Below are 22,198 nucleotides of genomic sequence, written 5' to 3' on the forward strand. Positions count from 1 at the left end.
CCATAATACTTCCTGCCCTTCCTCATGGGATATATACCTTCTTAGGATTCCATCAGCACACTTCTTGAACAAATAAGGATCGTCCCAGATGTAGTGTTTGGCATCCTTAATTAGCTTCCTCCTCATGTGCCGATTGATGTTGGTTGGCAGTTCCCCAATAGCCTTGAAGTTGGCTATGTCTGCAAACCAAGGAGATACTCGAATCATCATCAATTGTTTATCAGAGAAGTCTTTCATTGACTGTTACTTGCTGCATCTCTTCTTCTTGTGGGATCCTTGAGAGGTGGTCAGCTACCTTGTTCTCTGATCCGCTCCTATCTTTAATCTCAATATTAAATTCTTGGAGCAACAAAATCCACCTTATTAGTTTGGGCTTAGATTCTTGTTTAGTAAGCAAGTATTTGAGTGCTGCATGATCAGTGAACACAATTACTTTTGAGCCAATAAGATATGATCTAAACTTGTCAAAAGCAAAAGCTATGGCTAAAAGTTCTTTCTCCGTGGTGGTATAGTTCCTTTGATTCTCATTAAGAACCTTGCTAGCATAGTAGATAACATGTACTAGCTTGTCTTTCCTCTGTCCTAAAACAGCACCAACAGCAAAATCGGATGCATCGCACATTAGTTCAAAGGGAAGATCCCAGCTTGGTGGTGCTATAATAGGTGTAGAGGAGAGTTTCTTCTTAAGTTCATCAAAGGCTATCATGCACTCTCTATCAAAAACAAAGGGAGTATTTGAGACAAGTAGGTTGCTAAGGGGTTTTGCAATCTTTGAAAATCTTTGATAAACCTCCTATAGAACCCAGCGTGTCCCAAAAAACTTCTGATTGCTTTGACATTGCAAGGTAGAGGTAATTTTTCAATTACTTCCACTTTTGCCTTGTCCACTTTTATGCCATCTTTTGAAATCTTGTGACCAAGAACCACCCCTTCAGTTACCATAAAATGGCACTTCTCCCAGTTTAAAACTAGGTTGGTTTGTTGACACCTTTTTAGCACAAGAGCAAGATTGTATAGGCAATCAGAATATGAGTTTCCGAATATAGAGAAGTCATCCATGAATACTTCTATGAACTTCTCAATCATGTCTGAAAAAATAGAGAGCATGCACCTTTGGAATGTTGCAGGTGCATTGCACAATCCAAAGGGCATTCTTCTATAAGCAAAGACACCATATGGACAAGTAAATGAAGTTTTTTCCAGATCCTTGGGGTCTACAACAATTTGATTGTAGCCCGAATACTGGTGTGCGAAATCGTGATCATTCCTTCCTTGGTAACGGCGCTAAAAACTCAATACGCACGTTCATGTTCTTAATTCTGTTTCACAACTTCATACAACTAACCAGCAAGTGCACTGGGTCGTCCAAGTAATAAACCTTACGTGAGTAAGGGTCGATCCCACGGAGATTGTCGGCTTGAAGCAAGCTATGGACACCATGTAAATCTCAGTCAGGTGGATTCAAATGTATTAAGAGATTATAGTATACTAAAAGATAATTAAAATAGGATAGAGATACTTATGTAATTCATTGGTGAGAGTTTCAGATAAGCGTGTAGAGATGCTTTCGTTCCTCTGAACCTCTGATTTGCTGCTGTCTTCATCCAACCATTCCTACTCCTTTCCATGGCAAGCTTTATGTAGGGCATCACGGTTGTCAATGGCTACATCCCATCCTCTCTGTGAAAATGGTCCAATGCGCTGTCACTGCATGGCTAATCATCTGTCAGTTCTCGATCATATTGGAATAGGATTTACTATCCTTTTGTGTCTGTCACTACGCCCAGCACTGGCGAGTTTGAAGCTCGTCACAGCCATCCCTTCCCAGATCCTACTCGGAATACCACAGACAAGGTTTAGACTTTCCGGATCTCAAGAATGGCCATCCATGGGTTCTAACTTATACCACGAAGATTCTAATATCTCGGACTCGGTCCTCTGTATCAGATATCCAAGAGATATTCATTCTAGCTTGTTTGCATGAAGAACGGAAGTGTTTGCCAGGCACGCGTTCATAGGTGAGAATGATGATGAGCGTCACATAATCATCACATTCATCATGTTCTTGGGTGTGAATGGATATCTTAGAATAGGAATAAGCTTTAATTGAATAGAAAAACAGTAGTACTTTGTATTAATTCATGAGGAACAGCAGAGCTCCACACCTTAATCTATGGTGTGTAAAAACTCTACCGTTTGAAAATACATAAGTGATAATGGTCCAGGCATGGCCAAATGGCCAGCCCCTATGAAAGTCTAAGATAGCATAAAACTAATCAAAGATGATCCAAAGATATAAATACAATAGTAAAAAGTCCTATTTATACTAAATTAGTTACTAGGGTTTGCAGAATTGAGTAAATGATGCAGAAATCCACTTCTGGGGCCCACTTGGTGTGTGCTTGGGATGAGAATTGAGCTTTACACATGTAGAGGCTCCTCTTGAAGTTGAACGCCTGTTTGTAGCCTGTTTCTGGCGTTGAACTCCACTTTGTAACCTGTTTCTGGAGTTTGACTCTAGAATGCAGCATGGAACTAGCGTTGAACGCCAGTTTACATCGTCTATCCTTATTCAAAGTATGGACTATTATATATTTCTAGAAAGCCCTGGATGTCTACTTTCCAACGCAATTGAGAGTGTGCCATTTGGGGTTCTGTATCTCTAGAAAATCCACTTTGAGTGCAGGGAGGTCAGAATCCAACAGCATCTACAGTCCTTCTTCAATCTCTGAATCTGATTTTTGCTCAAGTCCCTCAATTTCAGCCAGAAAATACCTGAAATCACATAAAAACACACAAACTCATAGTAAAGTCCAGAAATGTGAATTTTAATTAAAAACTAAAAAAGTATACTAAAAACTAATTAAATTATACTGAAAACTATGTAAAAACAATGCCAAAAAGCGTATAAATTATCCGTTCATCACAACACCAAACTTAAATTGTTGCTTGTCCCCAAGCAACTGAAAATCAAATAGGATAAAAAGAAGAGAATATACTATGAATTCCAAAATATCAATGAAAATTAGCTCCAATCAGATGAGCGGGACTTGTAGCTTTTTGCCTCTTGAATAGTTTTGGCATTTCACTTTATCTATTGAGGTTCAGAATGATTGGCATCTATAGGAACTTAGAATTCAAATAGTGTTATTGATTCTCCTAGTTCAGTATGTTGATTCTTGAACACAGCTACTTTATGAGTCTTGGCCGTGGCCCTAAGCACTTTGTTTTCCAGTATTACCACCAGATACATAAATGCCACAGACACAAAACTAGGTGAACCTTTTCAGATTGTGACTCAGCTTTGCTAAAGTCCCCAATTAGAGGTGTCCAGGGTTCTTAAGCACACTTTTCTTTTTGCTTTGGAGCTTGACTTTAACCGCTCAGTCTCAAGTTTTCACTTGACACCTTCACGCCACAAGCACATGGTTAGGGACAACTTGCTTTAGCCGCTTAGGCCAGGATTTTATTCCTTTAGGCCCTCCTATCCACTGATGCTCAAAGCCTTGGATCCTTTTTATTACCCTTACCTTTTGGTTTTAAGGGCTATTGGCTTTTTGCTCTTGCCTTTTGGTTTAAAGAGCTTTTAGATTTTTCTGCTTGCTTTTTCTTTTTCTATTTTTTTTCGCCATTTTTTTCTGCAAGCTTTTGTATTCATTGCTTTTTCTTGCTTCAAGAATCATTTTTATGATTTTTCAGATTATCAAATAACATTTCTCCTTTTTCCTTATTCTTCAAGAGCCAACATATTTAACATTCATAAACATCAAATTCAAAAGACATATGCACTGTTCAAGCATTCATTCAGAAAACAAAAAGTGTTGCCACCACATCAAAATAATTAAACTAGTTTCAAGGATGAATTTGAAACCATGTACTTCTTGTTCTTTTGTAATTAAAACATTTTTCATTCAAGAGAGGTTATGGATTTATATTCATAACTTTAAGGCATAGACACTTAGACACTAATGATCATGTAATAAGACACAAATATAAATAAACATAAAGCTCAAAAATCAAAAAATAGGAAATAAAAAGACAAGGAGATTAAGGAATGAGTCCACCTTAGTGAGGGTGGCGTCTTCCTCTTCTTGAAGAACCAATGGTGCTTTTGAGCTCCTCTATGTCTCTTCCTTGTCTTTCTTGCTCCTCTCTCATAGCTCTTTGATCTTCTCTAATTTCATGGAGGATGATGGAGTGCTCTTGGTGCTCCACCCTTAGTTGTCCCATGTTGGAACTTAATTCTCCTAGGAAAGTGTTGATTTGTTGCCAATAGTTTTGTGGAGGGAAGTGCATCGCTTGAGGCATCTCAGGGATTTCATGATGAGGAATTTCCTCATGCTCATGTTGAGGTCCATGCTCTCTTGTTTGCTCCATCCTTTTCTTAGTGATGGGCTTGTCCTCTTCAATGAGAATGTCTCTGGCCTTAGGTGCCCTAGATGGTTATGGAAAAATAAAAAGCAATACTTTTACCACACCAAACTTAGAAGGTTTGCTCGTCTCCGAGCAAAAGAAGAAAGAAAGGATGAGAAGAAGAAGAGATGGAGAAGATGGAGATGTGTGAATGGTTCGGCCAGGGGGTTTAGGTGGTAATGATGTGTGAAAAGGAAAGAGTGATGGTTTGAATTTGAGTGGGTGGGTGTAGGTGAGTTGTATGATGGTTTTGGAGGAGTAATGGAGGTGATTGGTGAAGGATATTTGTGGAAGAGAGTTATGAAAAGGTGTGAAGAGGAGAGAAGAAGATGTGGGGATCCTGTGGGGTCCACAGATCAAGTGGGGTCAAGGACTTAACATCCCTGCTCCAATTAGTCATGTAAAATGCCCTTGCTGTGTAATCCTGGCGTTTAACGCCAGACTGCTGCCTGTTTCTTGCGTTAAACGCCACTTCCATGCTCTGTTCTGGCATTTAACGCCAGGTAGATGCTTGTTTCTGGCGTTAAACGCCAGCTTGGTGCCTAACGCCAGACAGATGCTTGTTTCTGGCGTTTAAACGCCAGACTGTTCTCCTCCAGGGAGTGCTATTTTTCATTCTATTTTTTATTTTTTCAGTAGTTTTTGTGACTTCACATGATTATCAACCTAAAGAACACATAAAATAACAATGGAAAATAAATAAATATAATTAGATAACATTGGGTTGCCTCCCAACAAGCGCTTCTTTAATGTCAATAGCTTGACAGTGAGCTCTCATGGAGCCTCACATATGTTCAGACCAAGGTTGGAACCTCCCAACACCAAACTTAGAGTTTGGTTGTGGAGGTTCAACACCAAACTTAGAGTTTGGTTGTGACCTCCCAACACCAAACTTAGAGTTTGACTATGGGGGCTTTGGTTGACTTTGCAGTAAGAGAAGCTTTTCATGCTTCCTCTCCATGGTTACAGAAGGAGATCCTTGAGTTTTAAACACAAGGTAGTCCTCATTCAGTTGAAGGACCAACTCTCCTCTGTCCACATCAATCACAGCTCTTGCTGTGGCTAGGAAGGGTCTTCCAAGGATGATGGGTTCACCCTCATCCTTCCCAGTGTCTAGGATTATGAAATCAGTAGGGATGTAAAGGCCTTTAACCTTTACTAACACGTCCTCTACTAGTCCATAAGCTTATTTTCTTGAGTTGTCTGCCATCTCTAATGAGATTCTGGCAGCTTGCACCTCAAAGATTCCCAGTTTCTCCATTACAGAGAGGGGCATGAGGTTTATCTCTGACCCAAGGTCACATAGAGCCTTCTCAAAGGTCATGGTGCCTATGGTACAAGATATTAAGAACTTTCCAGGATCCTGTTTATTCTGAGGCAATCGCAGTTGATCCAGATCACTCAGTTCATTGGTGAGCAAGGGAGGTTCATCTTCCGAAGTCTCATTACCAAATAATTTGGCATTCAGCTTCATGATTGTACCAAGGTACTTGGCAACTTGCTCTTCAGTAACATCTTCATTTTCTTCAGAAGAAGAATATTCATCAGAGCTCATGAATGGCATAAGGAGGTTTAATGGAATCTCTCTGGTCTCCAGATGAGCCTCAGAGTCCTTTGGTTCCTCAGAGGGAAACTCCTTATTGATCTCTAGACGTCCCAGGAGGTCTTCCTCACTGGGGTTCACGTCCTCTCCCTCCCTTGTAGGTTTGGCCATGATGGTCAATTCAATGGCCTTGCACTCTCCTTTTGGGTTTTCTTCTGTATTGCTTGGGAGAGAACTAGGAGGGGTTTCAATGATCCTTTTACTCAGCTGGCCCACTTGTGCTTCCAAATTTCTAATGGAGGACCTTGTTTCATTCATGAAACTTAGAGTGGCCTTAAATAGATCAGAGACTATGTTTGCCAAGCTAGATGGGGTCTGCTCAGAAATCTCTGTCTTTTGCTGAGTGGATGATGGAAAAGGCTTGCTATTGCTAAACCTATTTCTTCCACCATTATTAAAGCCTTGTTGAGGCTTTTATTGATCCTTCCATGAGAGATTTGGGTGATTTCTCTATGAGGGATTATAGGTGTTTCCATAGGGTTCACCCATGTAATTCACCTCTACTATTGCAGGGTTCTCAGGATCATAAGCTTCTTCCTCAGAAGATGCCTCTTGAGTACTGTTGGATGCAGCTTGCATTCCATTCAGACTCTGAGAAATCATATTGACTTGCTGAGTCAATATTTTGTTCTGAGCCAATATGGCATTCAGAGTATCAATTTCAAGAACTTCCTTCTTTTGAGGCGTCCCATTACTTACAGGATTCCTCTCAGAAGTGTACATGAACTGGTTATTAGCAACCATGTCAATGAATTCTTGAGCTTCTGCAGGCATTTTCTTTAGGTGAATGGATCCACCTGCAGAATGGTCTAATGACATCTTTGATAGTTCAGATAGACCATCATAGAATATATCCAGAATGGTCCATTCTGAAAGCATGTCAGAAGGACACTTTTTGGTCAGTTGCTTATATCTCTCCCAAGCTTCATAGAGGGATTCACCTTCTTTCTGTCTGAAGGTTTGAACATCCACTCTAAGCTTACTAAGCTTTTGAGGAGGAAAGAACTCTGCTAAGAAAGCCGTGACCAGCTTATCCCAAGAATTCAGGCTATCTTTAGGTTGAGAGTCCAACCATACTCTAGCTCTGTCTCTTATAGCAAATGGAAAAGCATAAGCCTGTAGACCTCGGGATCAACCCCATTGGTCTTAACAGTATCACAGATCTGCAAGAATTTAGTCAAGAACTGAAAAGGATCTTCAGATGAAACTCCATAAAACTTGCATTCTGTTGCATCAGAGAAACTAATTGAGGTTTAAGCTCAAAATTGTTTGCTCCAATGGCAGGGATTGAGATGCTTCTTCCATGTAGATTGGAATTAGGTGCAGTGAAGTCACCAAGCATCCTCCTTGCATTGTTATTATTTTCGGCCATATCTTCTTCTTTTTCGAAAATTTCTGTCAGATTTTCTCCTGAGAGTTGTGCTTTAGCTTCCCTTAGCTTCCTCTTCAGAGTCCTTTCAGGTTCAGGATCAGCTTCAACAAGAATGTTCTTATCCTTGTTCCTGCTCATATGAAAAAGAAGAAGTAGTAGAAAAGAAAATATGGAATCCTCTATGTCACAGTATAGAGATTCCTTTATGTGAGTAGAAGAAAGTAAGAATAGAAGAAGGAAAAGATGAGAATCCAAACACAGGGGTGAGGATAGAGGTGTTAATGGATGAATAAATAAATAGAAAGAGATTAGAGATGAGAGAAGAATTCGAAAATTTAACAAAATAAAATAAAAATATTTTAAATTTAAATTTAAAATTTGAAAATTAAAATTGAAATTAAATTAAATTAAAATTAAAACAATTAGTTAATTAAAACGAAATTTTGAAAAAGAGGGAAGGGATTTTCGAAAATTAAAGGTAGAGGGTTAGTTGGGCAGTTTTGAAAAAGATATGATTGAAACAAAAAGATAAGATTGATTGAAAAAGATTTGAAAATTGTTTTTGAAAAAGATAAGAATCAATCAAAAAGTTAAGTGGTTAATTGAAAAAGATTTGAAAATCAAATTTGAAAAGATAAGAAGTTAGAAAAGATTTTGAAATTGATTTTGAAAAAGATGTGATTGAAATTTATTTTGAAAAAGATTTGAAAAAGAAATTTAAAAAGATTTGATTTTCAAACTTAAAGTTGATTACTTGACTAACAAGAAACTAAAAAGATATGATTTTAAAATTTAAAGATTGAACTTTTCTTACTAGGCAAGTAACAAACTTAACATTTTTGAATCAATCACATTAAATGCTAATAAGATTTTCGAAAATTATGAAAAAGATTTTTGAAAATTTATTTTGAAAATTTTGAAAATTGTGAAAGAAAAATGAGAAAGATTTGATTTTTGAAAAAGATTTGAAAAAGATAGAGTTTTTAAAATGAAAATTTGATTTGACTCATAAGAAACAACTAATTTTGAAAATTTTTTGAAAAAGTCAATCCAAATTTTCGAAATTTTATGATAGAATAAGGGAAAGATATTTTTTTATTTTTGAATTTTTAATGATGAGAGAGAGAAACACATAAAATTGACACAAAACATAAAAATTATGAATCAAAACAACTAATGCATGCAAGAACACTATGAATGTTAAGATGAATACCAAGAACACTTTGAATGTCAAGATGAACATCAAGACTTATTTTTGAAAATTTTCAAGAAAAGAAAAACATGCAAGACACCAAACTTAAAAATTTTTATTCTTTAGACATTAATAATTCAAGAATGCATATGAAAAACAAGGAAAGACACAAAACAAAAAAATATGAAGATCAAACAAGAAGACTGGCCAAGAACAACTTGAAGATCATGAAAAATGCAATGCATGAAAGTTTTGAAAATAATTTTTGAAAAATTAAAAAGATACAATTGACACCAAACTTAAAACTTGACTCTAAACTCAAACAAGAAACACAAAAATATTTTTGGATTTTATGATTTTATTAATTTTTTTTTTGATTTTTCGAAAATTAATTGGGAAAAACAAAAAAAGAAGAAAGTTTTTTTGTATTTTTCGAAAATAAGAAATAAAAAGCTTAAAATTAAGATAAAAATACCTAATCTGAGCAACAAGATGAACCGTCAGTTGTCCAAACTCGAACAATCAACGGCGCCAAAAACTTGGTGTGCGAAATCGTGATCATTCCTTCCTTGGTAACGACGCTAAAAACTCAATACGCACGTTCATGTTCTTAATTTTGTTTCACAACTTCGTACAACTAACCACCAAGTGCACTGGGTCGTCCAAGTAATAAACCTTACGTGAATAAGGGCCGATCCCACGGAGATTGTCGGCTTGAAGCAAGCTATGGTCACCTTGTAAATCTCAGTCAGGCGGATTCAAATGTATTAAGAGATTATAGTATACTAAAAGATAATTAAAATAGGATAGAGATACTTATGTAATTCATTGGTGAGAGTTTCAGATAAGCGTGTAGAGATGCTTTCGTTCCTCTGAACCTCTGCTTTCCTACTGTCTTCATCCAACCATTCCTACTCCTTTCCATGCCGAGCTTTATGTAGGGCATCACGGTTGTCAATGGCTACATCCCATCCTCTCTGTGAAAATGGTCCAATGCGCTGTCACTGCATGGCTAATCATCTGTTGGTTCTCGATCATACTGGAATAGGATTTACTATCCTTTTGCGTCTGTCACTACGACCAGCACTCGCGAGTTTGAAGCTCGTCACAGCCATCCCTTCCCAGATCCTACTCGGAATACTACAGACAAGGTTTAGACTTTCCGGATCTCAAGAATGGCCATCCATGGGTTCTAACTTATACCATGAAGATTCTAATATCTCGGACTCGGTCCTCTGTATTAGACATCCAAGTGATATTCATTCTAGCTTGTTTGCATATAGAACGGAAGTGTTTGTCAGGCACGCGTTCATAGGTGAGAATGATGATGAGCGTCACATAATCATCATATTCATCATGTTCTTGGGTGCGAATGGATATCTTAGAATAGGAATAAGCTTGAATTGAATAGAAAAATAGTAGTACTTTGTACTAATTCATGAGGAACAACAGAGCTCCACACCTTAATCTATGGTGTGTAGAAACTCTACTGTTTGAAAATACATAAGTGATAATGGTCCAGGCATGGCCGAATGGCCAGCCCCCATGAAAGTCTAAGATAGCATAAAACTAATCAAAGATGATCCAAAGATATAAATACAATAGTAAAAAGTCCTATTTTTACTAAACTAGTTACTAGGGTTTGCAGAATTGAGTAAATGATGCAGAAATCCACTTCTGGGGCCCACTTGGTGTGTGCTTGGGCTGAGCATTGAGTTTTACACATGTAGAGGCTTCTCTTGGAGTTGAACGCCAGTTTGTAGCCATTTTCTGGCGTTGAACTCCACTTTGTAACCTATTTCTGGCGTTTGACTCCAGAATGCAGCATGGAACTGACATTGAACGCCAGTTTACGTCATCTATCCTTATTCAAAGTATGGACTATTTTATATTGCTGGAAAGCCCTGGATGTCCACTTTTCAACGCAATTGAGAGCGCGCCATTTAGAGTTTTGTAACTCCAGAAAATCTACTTTGAGTGCAGGGAGGTCAGAATCCAACAGCATCTGCAGTCCTTCTTCAACCTCTGAATCTGGTTTTTGCTCAAGTCCCTCAATTTCAGCCAAAAAATACCTGAAATCACAGAAAAACACACAAACTCATAGTAAAGTCTAAAAATGTGAATTTTAATTAAAAGCTAATAAAAATATACTAAAAACTAATTAAATTATACTGAAAACTATGTAAAAACAATGCCAAAAAGCGTATAAATTATCCGCTCATCAAATACCCATCTAGGAAGCAATAGTACTCATGTCCTGCTAATCTTTCAAGCATCTAGTCCATGAAAGGTAAGGGAAAGTGGTCCTTCCAGGTGGCTTCATTGAGTTTCCAGTAGTCAATGCACATACGCCATCCGGTCACTGTGCTTGTGGGTATCAATTCATTCTTCTCATTTGCCACAATAGTGATCCCTCCTTTCTTAGGGACTACTTGCACCGGGCTTACCCAAGGACTGTCTGAGATGGGGTAGATCACCCCTGCTTGCCACAATTTCAATAATTCTTTCTGAACCATTTCATTCATAGTTGGGTTCAGCCTCCTTTGTTGTTGTCTTGAAGGTTTGGCATCTTCTTCAAGTAAGATCTTATGCATACACATTGAAGGACTAATCCCTTTTAAATCTGCAAGTGTCCAACCTATGGCATCCTTGTGTTGTCTCAGCACTTGGATGAGCTCCTCTTCTTGTTTCTTACTCAAACTTGAATTTATTATTACTGGTTGGGTGTTGTTGGCACCAAGATATGCATATTTCGAGTTGGGTGGTAATGCTTTCAGTTCTAGTTTTGGTGACTCTGCATCTTTGTTGCTTGTAATGGTTGGCATGATTAAGTTTCCCATGGTTGCTTGTAGCGATTCTCCATCTGGTGCTTGTTTCAGCTCAATGGTTCCTCCACATTGTTCTTCTTCCAAGACTTCTTGAACTATTTGTTCCATGGTGTCTACCAGCATGCATTCTTCTATGGATTCCTTGGGGTAACTCATTGCTTTGAAGACATTGAAGACCATTTTCTCTTCATTCAACCTCAAGACTAGTTTCCCTTTTTGCACATCGATGATCGCTCCAGCAGTAGCTAGGAATGGTCTTCCTAGGATAATTGACGTGTTGGCCTCTTCTTCTATGTCCAGTACAACGAAATCAGCAGGAAAGATGAACTCTCCTACTTTCACTAGCAAGTCTTCCACATGTGGAAACTTAAATGTTCTGTCAGCCAATTGGAGTGTCATTCTTGTTGGCTTGGCTTCCTCAATCTTCATCCTTCTCATCATGGTCAGGGACATAAGATTTATGCTAGCTCCCAAATCACACAAAGCTTTCTCAATGGTGATGTCTCATATGATGCAGGGAATTTGGAAACTCCCTGGGTCTTTCATCTTTTGAGGCAGCTTCTTCTGTATGATGGCACTGCATTCTTCAGTTAGGATTATGGTTTCTTTTGCTTCCCAATTCCTCTTTTTGGTTATAAGCTCCTTCAAAAATTTAGCATAGAGTGGCATTTGTTCTAATGCCTCAGCAAATAGTATATTGATTTGGAGTCTCTTGAAGATCTCTAGGAACTTAGAAAACTGGCCATCCTTCCCATCTTTTCCCAGTCTTTGTGGGTATGGTGCCTTTGGCACATAAGGCTTCAAGACTGGTTTTGGTGGAGGTGGAGCATGGATTTCTTCTTCGTCCTTGTTCTCATGCTTTGCTGCAACTTCTTCATGCTTGTCTTTGCTTGGGGTTCCTTCTTCTACAACCTTCCCACTTCTTAGAGTAATTACTTTGCATTTCCCTCTTGGGTTAGCCATGGTATCACTAGGAAATATGTGTGTAGAAAGTGGGATTTGCTTGGACAAAATCCCCACTTGTGCTTCCAACTTTGAGATTGCTACACCTTGATTTTTCAGATTTGACCTGTATTCCTCTTGATTAGCATCTATCCTTCTTTCAATTTGTTCTTGTCTGTCCATGAGGGTAGAGACTGCTCCTATAATTTGTGAGGACAGTTGTGCTATTGCAGCTTCCATCCTCTTAAAGTTGCTCTTAATTTCACATGGTTGCATAGTTGAGGATGGTGCATCTTTATTGAGGTTGTTGTGTGTGGGTTGGTCACCATAGTATGTTATGTTTTGTGAGTTATGGTAGGGTATATGGTTCCCTGTCTGATGGTTGGGGTTGTGGTTGAAATGCTGATTTGATGAATAAGGTTTGTTGTAGTCCTGGTTGTGGTTTTGTTAATTTCTCCACCCAAAGTTTGGGTGGTTCTTCCAACCTGGGTTGTATGTCTTAGAGTGTGGGTCATATGGTGGTCTGGATGAATTGTTCACATAATTGGCTTGTTTCTAGTCACTTTCATGTTCTGGTGCATTCCCTTCTTGTTGAGGAGTTTGGTCTTGAATGACTGAGGCTTGGTTGGCCTCCATCCTTTTAGTTAGAGCTACTATTTAAGCTACAATTGCTTTGTCCTGAGCTAACAAAGCATCTATAGAGTTGAGCTCTAGCACTCCCTTCTTCTGAGTCCTTTCTGAAGCATAGAAATACTCATTTTCAGTTACAGTCTCAATGACATCTATGGCCTCTTCAATGGTTTTCTTTTTGTTGAGTGAGCCTCCTGAAGAATGATCCACAGCCTTCTTTACTTCATAGGATAGTCCTTCATAAAAGATGTGTAGTTGTACCCATTCATTGAACATTTCTGGTGGGCATCTTCTTGTCAGATCTTTGAATCTCTCCCAGACCTCATAGAGTATTTTTCCATCTTGTTGTCTGAAAGTTTGCACCTCAGCTCTCAGCCTATTGATTCTTTGTGGGGGTAAAATCTTGCAAGGAATCTGTTCACGACCTCCTCCCATGTAGTTAGACTATCCTTGGGGAATGATTCCAACCATTTTGCTGCCTTATCTCTGAGTGAGAAAGGGAACAAAAATAGTTTGTAGATGTCGGGGTGTACCCCGTTGGACTTTACAGTATCACATATCCTCAAGATTGTGCTGAGATGTTGATTAGGGTCTTCTTGAGCACTTCCTCCATATGAGCAATTGTTCTAAACAAGTGTGATGAGCTGAGATTTTAGCTCAAAATTATTGGCATGAATTGTTGGCTTTAGGATGCTGCTGCCACAATTTTCTGGGTTTGGGTTGATGTAGGAGCCTAAGACTCTCCTTTCTTGCCCATTATGATTTATTGGGTCTTCTCTGGCGTTGTGAGCTTCTTCTTCATGGTGGTTCTCCATGTTCTCCTCCATGTTTGTTTCAAAATACTCTTCCTCTTCCTCAGCACCAACGACTCTTTTCCCTCTTGCTTCCCTCCTTAATCTAAGGAAGGTCCTCTCAGGTTCAGAATCAAAGGAAGTTAAAGCACCGCTTCTTCTACCTGTCATACAACCAACAAGGCAAAAGCAAGAAAAAAATGAATAAAGAAATTACTCTTATTAGAGTGGATGTTAGTGTGAGTGGTGCAATTAATCAAACAGTTAGAAGAGTGGAAATATGGATGATAAAAATAGTCACAGAAGAAAGAGATAGAACTCAAAATAAAAGAAAATAAAAAGGTGCTAAACAAAATAAAATAACAAGGAATTTAAATTGCTTAATCTAGCTCTCCAATTGATATAATCAGTGTCAAATTTAAGCCAATCCCCGGCAACGGCGCCATAAAACTTGATGACTGGAATTCACACCCCATTCCAAATTCGTGAATTAGTCCTTTTGGCAAGTGCACCAAAATTATCGTCAAGTAATAACCCACAGTGGAGTGGGATCGTATCCACAAAGATTGGCAAATTCGAGTAGTTTTAATCAATTGATGAATTAGTCAAGCGGATCAATAGGATTGTAGATTACAGAATTGTAAATGACATAAATGTAAATGACTAGAATATAAAGAAAAGCAATAAAGTGCAGAAATATAAATGGCAGAAAGTAAAGGGCAGAATCATAAATGACTTGAATGTAAATGGGAATGGGGAATTGCTGAATGTAAAAATAAGCTATAAAGAAATGGATAGATAAGAATGGGAAAATTCATTGAGATTGGGAGATGTTGTCTCTTTGGATCAAATCTAGCTTATATCCTCTTCAATCATGCAACTCATTGACCTCTTGGCAATTATGATTGATTGAGCCCGAATCCCTTGGTGACTCAATCTCTCAGATCTTGATCAATAACCAATTTCTTGGTCTAATTGCTCATGAAGAGAGATAGGCTTGGTCCCTGATTATACCACACACCATTATAGGTCCAGGTAGAGGGAGGATTATATGTCACGTATCCAAACACCAAAACCCAGATTCTACTCTAGTGTGAGAAGGGATTTCAAGCATGGTTTCAGGTTTCCTTTCCCAAGGTTCCCATGAAACCCAATTGCATTCAATCTCTTTCCCAAGATAATTGAACACTAAGCATTAAGAACGAAATTCTTTCTAGTAAATCAAAGAGAAGATGAAGAGAAGAAGGATTTCACTATTATCAATCCATCAAGTACAACAGAGCTCCCTCTCTCAATGAGAGGGAAGTTAGCTACTCATAGCTCAAAAAGTACTCAAAAGTGAAGTGTAAAAGTGGATCTAAAACTAACTGCTTAACCCCCTTCTTCAGTACTCCTTGCATGTATTTATACTACGCATAGTAAAACAAAAGAATTACAAAAGTGAAAAAGGAAAATTACATTTTGGAGGGAAAAGAAAATACTCAATAAGCATGACTTCTCAGCTGGCGTGTGGCTGGCGCTTTTCTGGCGTGTCACGTGCCCTTCATTTCCAGCTTGGCATGCCACGCCCAATGCCTTCGAACTCAAGTGGCACGCCCTTTGCCTTTCTCACTTCTCTTTGCCTCTGGAAACTTGTACTGGTGTGCCACACCGAAGGTCTGGCATGCCACGCCCTTGCTTTATGCTCGGCTAGGCTTCTTTGGAAAGTTGAACTAGCATGGCACACCCAGAGTTTGGCATGCCACGCCCCTTTTGTGAGTGAGTGGTTCCTCTGTTTGGCATGGCATGCCCCGAACTCAAGTGGCATGCCCCAATGCTTCTCTTTGAATGACACTGGCGTGCCACGCCTGGTTGCTCAAGTGGCATGCCTAAATGAAGAATGGTGAATGGCGTGCCACGCCTTCGATACCAAGTGGCACGCCCCATGTAATTGGCCTCCTTCATCCTCTCTAGAAACTTATACCAGCGTGCCACGCCTTCGATACCAAGTGGCACGCCCAGTCCTTGCTTTTGGTCCTTTGTGCATTGGCGTGCCACGCCTATTACTTCAAGTGGCACGCGCAGTCTTCAATTGCCTTCAGCCCCTTCTCTGGATTGTTGTACCAGCGTGCCACGCCATGCTACTCAAGTGGCACGCTCATGGATTTGTGAACTCTCCAAGCTTGGCATGCCACGCCTGGGTTCTCAAGTGGCACGCCCAAGTGACTTCTTGAGGCTGGCGTGCCACGCCTTCGACACCAAGTGGCACGCCATAGTGAAGGTTCTTCTTGGAATGGTGAGTTGGCATGCCACGCCCCTTTGCTCAAGTGGCACGCCCATAGTAGTTGATGAGCCAGGAATGCCACACCCAGCTTGGCGTGCCACGCCCCTTTTGTGTCCTCCATTCGGCTCTCTGGAATTTTGTATTAGCGTGCCACGCCCAGTCTCTGGCGTGCCACGCCCTCATGCATGCTTGGACTTCTTCTCTGGACTTTAGTACTGGCGTGCCACGCCAGTGCATTTTTGTGGCGTTTGCTTCAAGTGGCACGCCAGTTTCACACGCCCAGCTTCTTGTTTGTCTTCTACCCAATTTTTGATGCTTTTCTCACCTGAAATTCAGCACAACTCATCTCAAAGTAGTGTACCATAATATTCATCAAATAATGCATGAATTGTACTAATCAAACGAGATTTATGCTCTTTTATGGTCTTCTTTATGCAAGAAAGAATGGTAGATGATGCAAGTTATCACAAACTGTTGCCAAATATCAAATCATTTTCAATCCAATGCCCGAAGCAATAGAATCAACATAACTAAAATTCCAGCAAACATTCCATTTCAATAATCAGAAGCAACCACAATCCAACCATTATCACAACAACTTCAAACCAAACACAAAACCCAACTAAACAATATCACTTGATTAATATACCAACCAGGCAAGTAACTACATTCATTCAATGCAACTTAGTTCAATCTATAAGACTTGCAAATTCATAAAAATATATTTTTTGCATTAATATCGACTTGAAACAATTCTTAAAAGTAAAATGAGCTTAAGAAAAACCCCTACCTCGATTGCGACTCGACTACGCGACAAAACTCTCTTTCTACCGGTCTACAACAGCGGCAGCAGCAACTATAGCTCCGTAACACTTCCGCAACAACAACAACAACTCCAAACGTGACATGCAAGAACCGAAACTCAATCCTATGGCAATAATGCCACAGGAACCTCAGCAACATATAACGGAAAAGCAGTTAAAAGGGTTTTCGGAACAAAACAACTTATTGCACAAAAAGAAACCAAGAACGAAGGAGTTGCAGCTCTGGTTGTGGTTTCGGTAAGCTCCAACAGTGACAGCTTCTACCGGTGACAACCCAGACAACAGCGATGACGACAGTGTAGCTCAACAGCAGCAGGAAGAGCTTCGAACGGCGAGCAGTGGTGACTTCCTCTCCTCCAGCTCGCGTGCAGCAACGCCGATGGAGGACGCGGCAGCAGCGATGACGACATGCGAACGGTGGCAACGAGGCATGGCTTGACGGCGACCCACGTTGACAGCCCCACAAATGGCAACGGCGGATCCTCCTTCCGTGTCTCTCTCTCTCTCTCTCTCTCTCTCTCTCTCTCTCTCTCTCTCTCCCCTCGCATTTGGCTTTCTCTCTCTCCTCCACCGTGGGAAATGATGACGACGACTTGGTGGCGAGGCGTGGTGGCGGCAGCTCCTTTCCCTGCTTCTCTCTTCTTGTTCCTCTGCCTATGGGTTCTCTGTGTGTGTGTGTGCTATGCGTTGAGTGTGTGTGAGATGAGTAAAGTGAGTGAGGGTGGGGTGAGGAGAGTGAGAGTGACGACATGTGTGGAGTAGAAAGGGAGTGACTGGATGTTGTGTGTTAGGGTTTAGGTTAGTGAGTGTAAATTAGAGTTTGTTTTGGGAATTTTGGAATTAAGGTAGTGAAATAATTTTAGTAAAAATAAAAAAATAGAGTATTAGTTTAAAACCAAATTAAATACAAAATAATTATCTTTGAAATACTATTTTATTATCAACTTGTAAATTTATTTTTTAATAAATACTAATTTAATAAAAATCAAAGATAATTAAATTAATTCTCTTTCATTTATACAATAAGGTTCAAAAGCTTAATATTCAAATTAAAGTACATGAAATTCATATTATTATAATTTGGCCAAATATAAAGATAGGATGACAAATCAATTCGTGACACGTGAAACTCAAATGTAGACAGTTGTGTCATCTCTTATAATACTATTTTTTCACATATCAGCTTGTGTCACATGTCATGATATTAATCGTTCACGTGTCATCTGTCATGTTATCATTATGAGTATATTAAATTAGTCTTTTATTTTGTATTAAACGATTCACTTTGCACAAAGCAATTCATTTTAATCTCTAAAATTAAATGTCATGAGCAAAATTAATTTCTACACCAATTTTTTTCACTTTTTTATAATTCAAATTTTCAATATGTTTAAATACACTAATTACTCTTCTATAGTTCTATTATTCACATGTTTCTAAATACAAATATTTTTATAAATTTTTTAAAATTTTTAATTTTAGTCATACATTATTTTAATAATTTAATATTAATAAATTTTGATAATATATTTTTTGAATCGTTCGTTACAAATTCGACTTACAAAAAGTAAAAAAGATAATATAACTATAATATATAATTATGTTACTTGATATAAATTTATATGATTGATTAAAAATATATATTTTAGTCTAAAAAAGTGAATTTTATAAGAACCAAAGGAAAAAAACGTATATTTCTTAATAGCAAGGTAGGAAAATAAAATAATACTATATATGACATGAATACTATTTAATTTGAAAAAAAAAAAAAACACTAAAAGACTAAAAGGTATTTTGAATTACGACAAAAATGAAAATCTGTAACATCAATATCATTCATGATATCAAGAAGATAAAACTCCAGCAGTCCGGTCCTGTATGAATTTATTTATTTACTTTCTCCTATTATTTTGCAAGTTCATAGTACATTAGTACATGATTAGCTGAACGGAGGAAAGCATCAACAGAAATAAAAGAATGAGGGGGATTAATTGGATAATAAATAAAATAAGAGGGGGGCAGAGTGCAAGTAAGTATAAAGATTAATGATTAGGTTGGGTAATAGTGGGGAGTCAAACATCAAAGATGAAGAGATTAGGAATGGAAAGTGGGGGGTCCAGGTTGTCTAAAACAGCTTTTCGTGTGGATAATAATAACGAAGAAACGGGTGCTTGCCATACTTAACCATTACTGGTCCCTTTTTAGAACGACGTGATTCCATAGTTGACACCTACATCAGATATTCCTTCATCTTCAATTCTTCTTTTTCTTTCTTTTTTTATTTCGTTCTCCTTCATTTCTAATTTATGGCTTCCTTCAACCACAAAAAATAGGAAAAAAATATTTTTTTGTACATAATGAATAATTGATTAAATAGCTACTATACATAAGTACCCCTTTAATACAGGCCTATGCCAATTAATACAAAGGCGCCGTACGTCCACATTAGAAGCATTTAAATAGCTAAAAGTACAATTATGCTACATCCATACCAATTTCAGCTGTTAATTGTAGCCACCGTATATAAATATAAAAAGAGGAATGTTAGGGCCAGCAACTTTTATGATTTGTAGCCATTAAATAGCTATCAATAATAATTTTAATGGTGTGAGATTAGTATAAAATTTCATCCAATGACTCACTTTTTTTTACTGGTTACATGCTGGCTAGAATTTAACAAAATTGCTGCCCCCTATACTTTTCCATATAAAAAGGAAAATTCAAAAATTTAAAAACAAACCCCACCCTTATTCATAACACATATTCTACTCCACTCTCACCAATTTTAGGTACATGCACAAAAATTACTTCCTTTCCTCTCTTTCAAGTGGCGCGATTCTCTTTTTCTTTCTCTGAAGCTCGGCTTCTCCCTCTCTAGTGCGGTGGGAGTTTCTTTCCCTCTCTTTTACCTGCAGTGCATCCTCCTTTCTTCTTTATTTCGAGTGCAATTTTCAGCAAAATCACAATTCTTTCACTAATTTTTTGCTATTTCTTTTCTCTTTTTCCTTGTTTGATTCTGCATTTTCGTCTCTGCATCAAGATGAGCTTCTATTCTTTGTGTTTTTTATTTCTTCATTTTAGGTCACATGCTTCATTTGAATTTTAGTATTTTCGATTTTTGCTTCTACTCAGTTACATGCTTCATTTTCGCTATTTTTTTATGTTTGATTTTACTACTTCTTGTATTGATTTTAGTTCTGATTTTTGCTACATTTGCCATTTCTTTTTTCTGCATTTTTGCATCAAGGTGAGCTTCTACTCCTTCTCCTTATTCGAGTTCTGCATGTTTGATTTTTGCTATTTTTTCATGTCTTGTTCCTTTTTGGCATTTCTGTTTGTTTTAGGTGTTTTTCCCTTTTGGAATGGGTCTACAAATTTTATGAGTCAACACTTTGGAATTTTTTAATTAATTTGACAAAAATAGCATCGTTAGGGTTTGGTTATAGCATCAGATTTAACTTTGATTAGGCCTTGTGTTTGATTATAGTTGTTTCATTTTTATTTTTGCTTTTGATTCTTGCTCACTTTCTTTCTAAAAAATGTGCATTGTTTGGTGAGAAGAAGAAGAATTAAAAGTTGCTGAAGTTTGTTTTACTTTATGAATTTGATTGGATTTTGGTTGCTGAAGTTGTTTGTAACTTGAGTATTTGATTGAATCTTAGTTGCTAAAGTTGGTTTGATTATAGCATAGTTGAGGTTTGATTATAACATGAGTTTTAGCTTTCTTTTAGGTTTTGCATTTGATTATAGTTGTTGTTTCATTTTTATTTTCTGTTTCTTTTATTCTTGTTTGATTTTTGTTTTTGTCAACGAAAAATTGGATGTTTACGACCTAATTTCTTGTGTTACATTTGCTATGATGTCATTGAGCTTGTCGAGGTAGAGCCACTTCAGATTTGAAGTGAATTTGTTATATTTTTTATTGGGAGCTTTGATAGTACAACTCATGAAAATACATTTGTTTTTAGGTATTTTTGGAGTAGGATTCAGCTACTCCTACATCATTCTTTGTTCCTCTTTAGATTTAGAAAATTAGCATTATACATTAGATGCTCAGTATCATTCAGTTGTGCAAGTTGACTCATATTTACAACAATAAAAAGCTAAACAACAAGTGGATTCTTCGCAACAATCAACACGGATATTGTCCTTGTGAAGCCACAATTCACAACTTGTATAAAAGCTCTTAAGCCATGTCCTTAACTAATATGCTTTCTAATTAAGCAAAATATTACACCAAAATCCTCATTGAATCCAACTATAAGGATCATGTCCCGGTTGATAGCAACCTGGTGATTAACGCGCTGCCATCAAACATTATCAATCACCTTCAAGAATCTGTGATGTTCATGCTGGCTAATGAATTTTACAAAGAGTATTGTAATTTGTATAGTAGTTGCTGCAAAAAATACTTTAAAAGGTTCTTGTCCAAGGAACATTTGAATCCCCCGGTAAATGTAAATGTCATTAAGGTAGGCCAAGTTTTCTTGATTATATAGTTAGGAGATGGGTTACTGCTTCCAATACAATTATGAGGTTGCTGTCACCCAATGAAAGAAGACTATGAGAGCATGTTTTCTTGGGATTCGACATTGCTACATATATAACATTCATTGAAGTTTGTAGAAAATTTGTAATTCGTCAATTAAATTATGCAAATAGCCTATTCATTGGTGCTTTAAATTCTAGCTAGAAGCATTAAATTTTCTAAAAACTATAGATTACAATATCACTTGATTGCGATGAAAGCATAAATGTATATTGAATCTGATTGTTACATTAGAGTGATTTTGTTGTTCAACTTTTTATACATTGAAGTTATTAGTCTTAAAAATTGTCACATCTTATACTGAATTTGATTATATTCAGGTTTTAAAACATGATTTTACAACTTGCACTACAGGAAACATGTTAAATACCGTCGGATTTAGCACTGGCTATTAACGACAGATTTACCAACGGATTTACTGGTGGATTTGATGATTAATTCGTCGGTAAAAAAGTTACAAGCAGATTCTATTTTTCGATGGTAAAGTCTGCTGGTAATAAGTGGAGAAAAAACAAAAAATTGGTGCTTCATTTAAATCCAATGGTAACCTTTGTTAGCGAAATGTTGCATTTTGGAGTACCTACGAAGCTTTACCTTTGGATAAATCCAACAATAAATGTGCCCTAAATTGGAAACGCGAATCCTCTTCCCCCATTTCAAACTACTCTCTCTCTCTCTCTCTCTCTCTAACCTTCTCATTTCATCTCTCACTCAACGTCCTCTCTGGAAGTCCCCTCTAACGGCCCCCTATAGTCGTCCACTGGTTCGTCTCTCTGGTCTCTCTTTCTCTC

At 37.8% G+C, this 22,198-nt stretch overlaps 1 non-coding gene and 1 pseudogene across 1 annotated transcript; both read left to right on the plus strand.

Annotated features, from left to right (window-relative positions):
- The first annotated feature begins 6,889 nt into the window (after nt 1–6,889).
- LOC148580262 (small nucleolar RNA R71) lies at nt 6,890–6,997 on the plus strand. Its single transcript, XR_015896274.1, has one exon. It is a non-coding gene; the product is annotated as a small nucleolar RNA R71 (small nucleolar RNA).
- A 13,720-nt stretch (nt 6,998–20,717) lies between these two features.
- Nucleotides 20,718–21,802, plus strand: LOC148580263 (uncharacterized; annotated as a pseudogene).
- The last annotated feature ends 396 nt before the right edge of the window (nt 21,803–22,198 follow it).

Source organism: Arachis ipaensis, chromosome B10, assembly GCF_059453495.1.
Source record: "Arachis ipaensis isolate K30076 ecotype BB chromosome B10, ASM5945349v1, whole genome shotgun sequence".
NCBI classification, from domain to species: domain Eukaryota; kingdom Viridiplantae; phylum Streptophyta; class Magnoliopsida; order Fabales; family Fabaceae; genus Arachis; species Arachis ipaensis.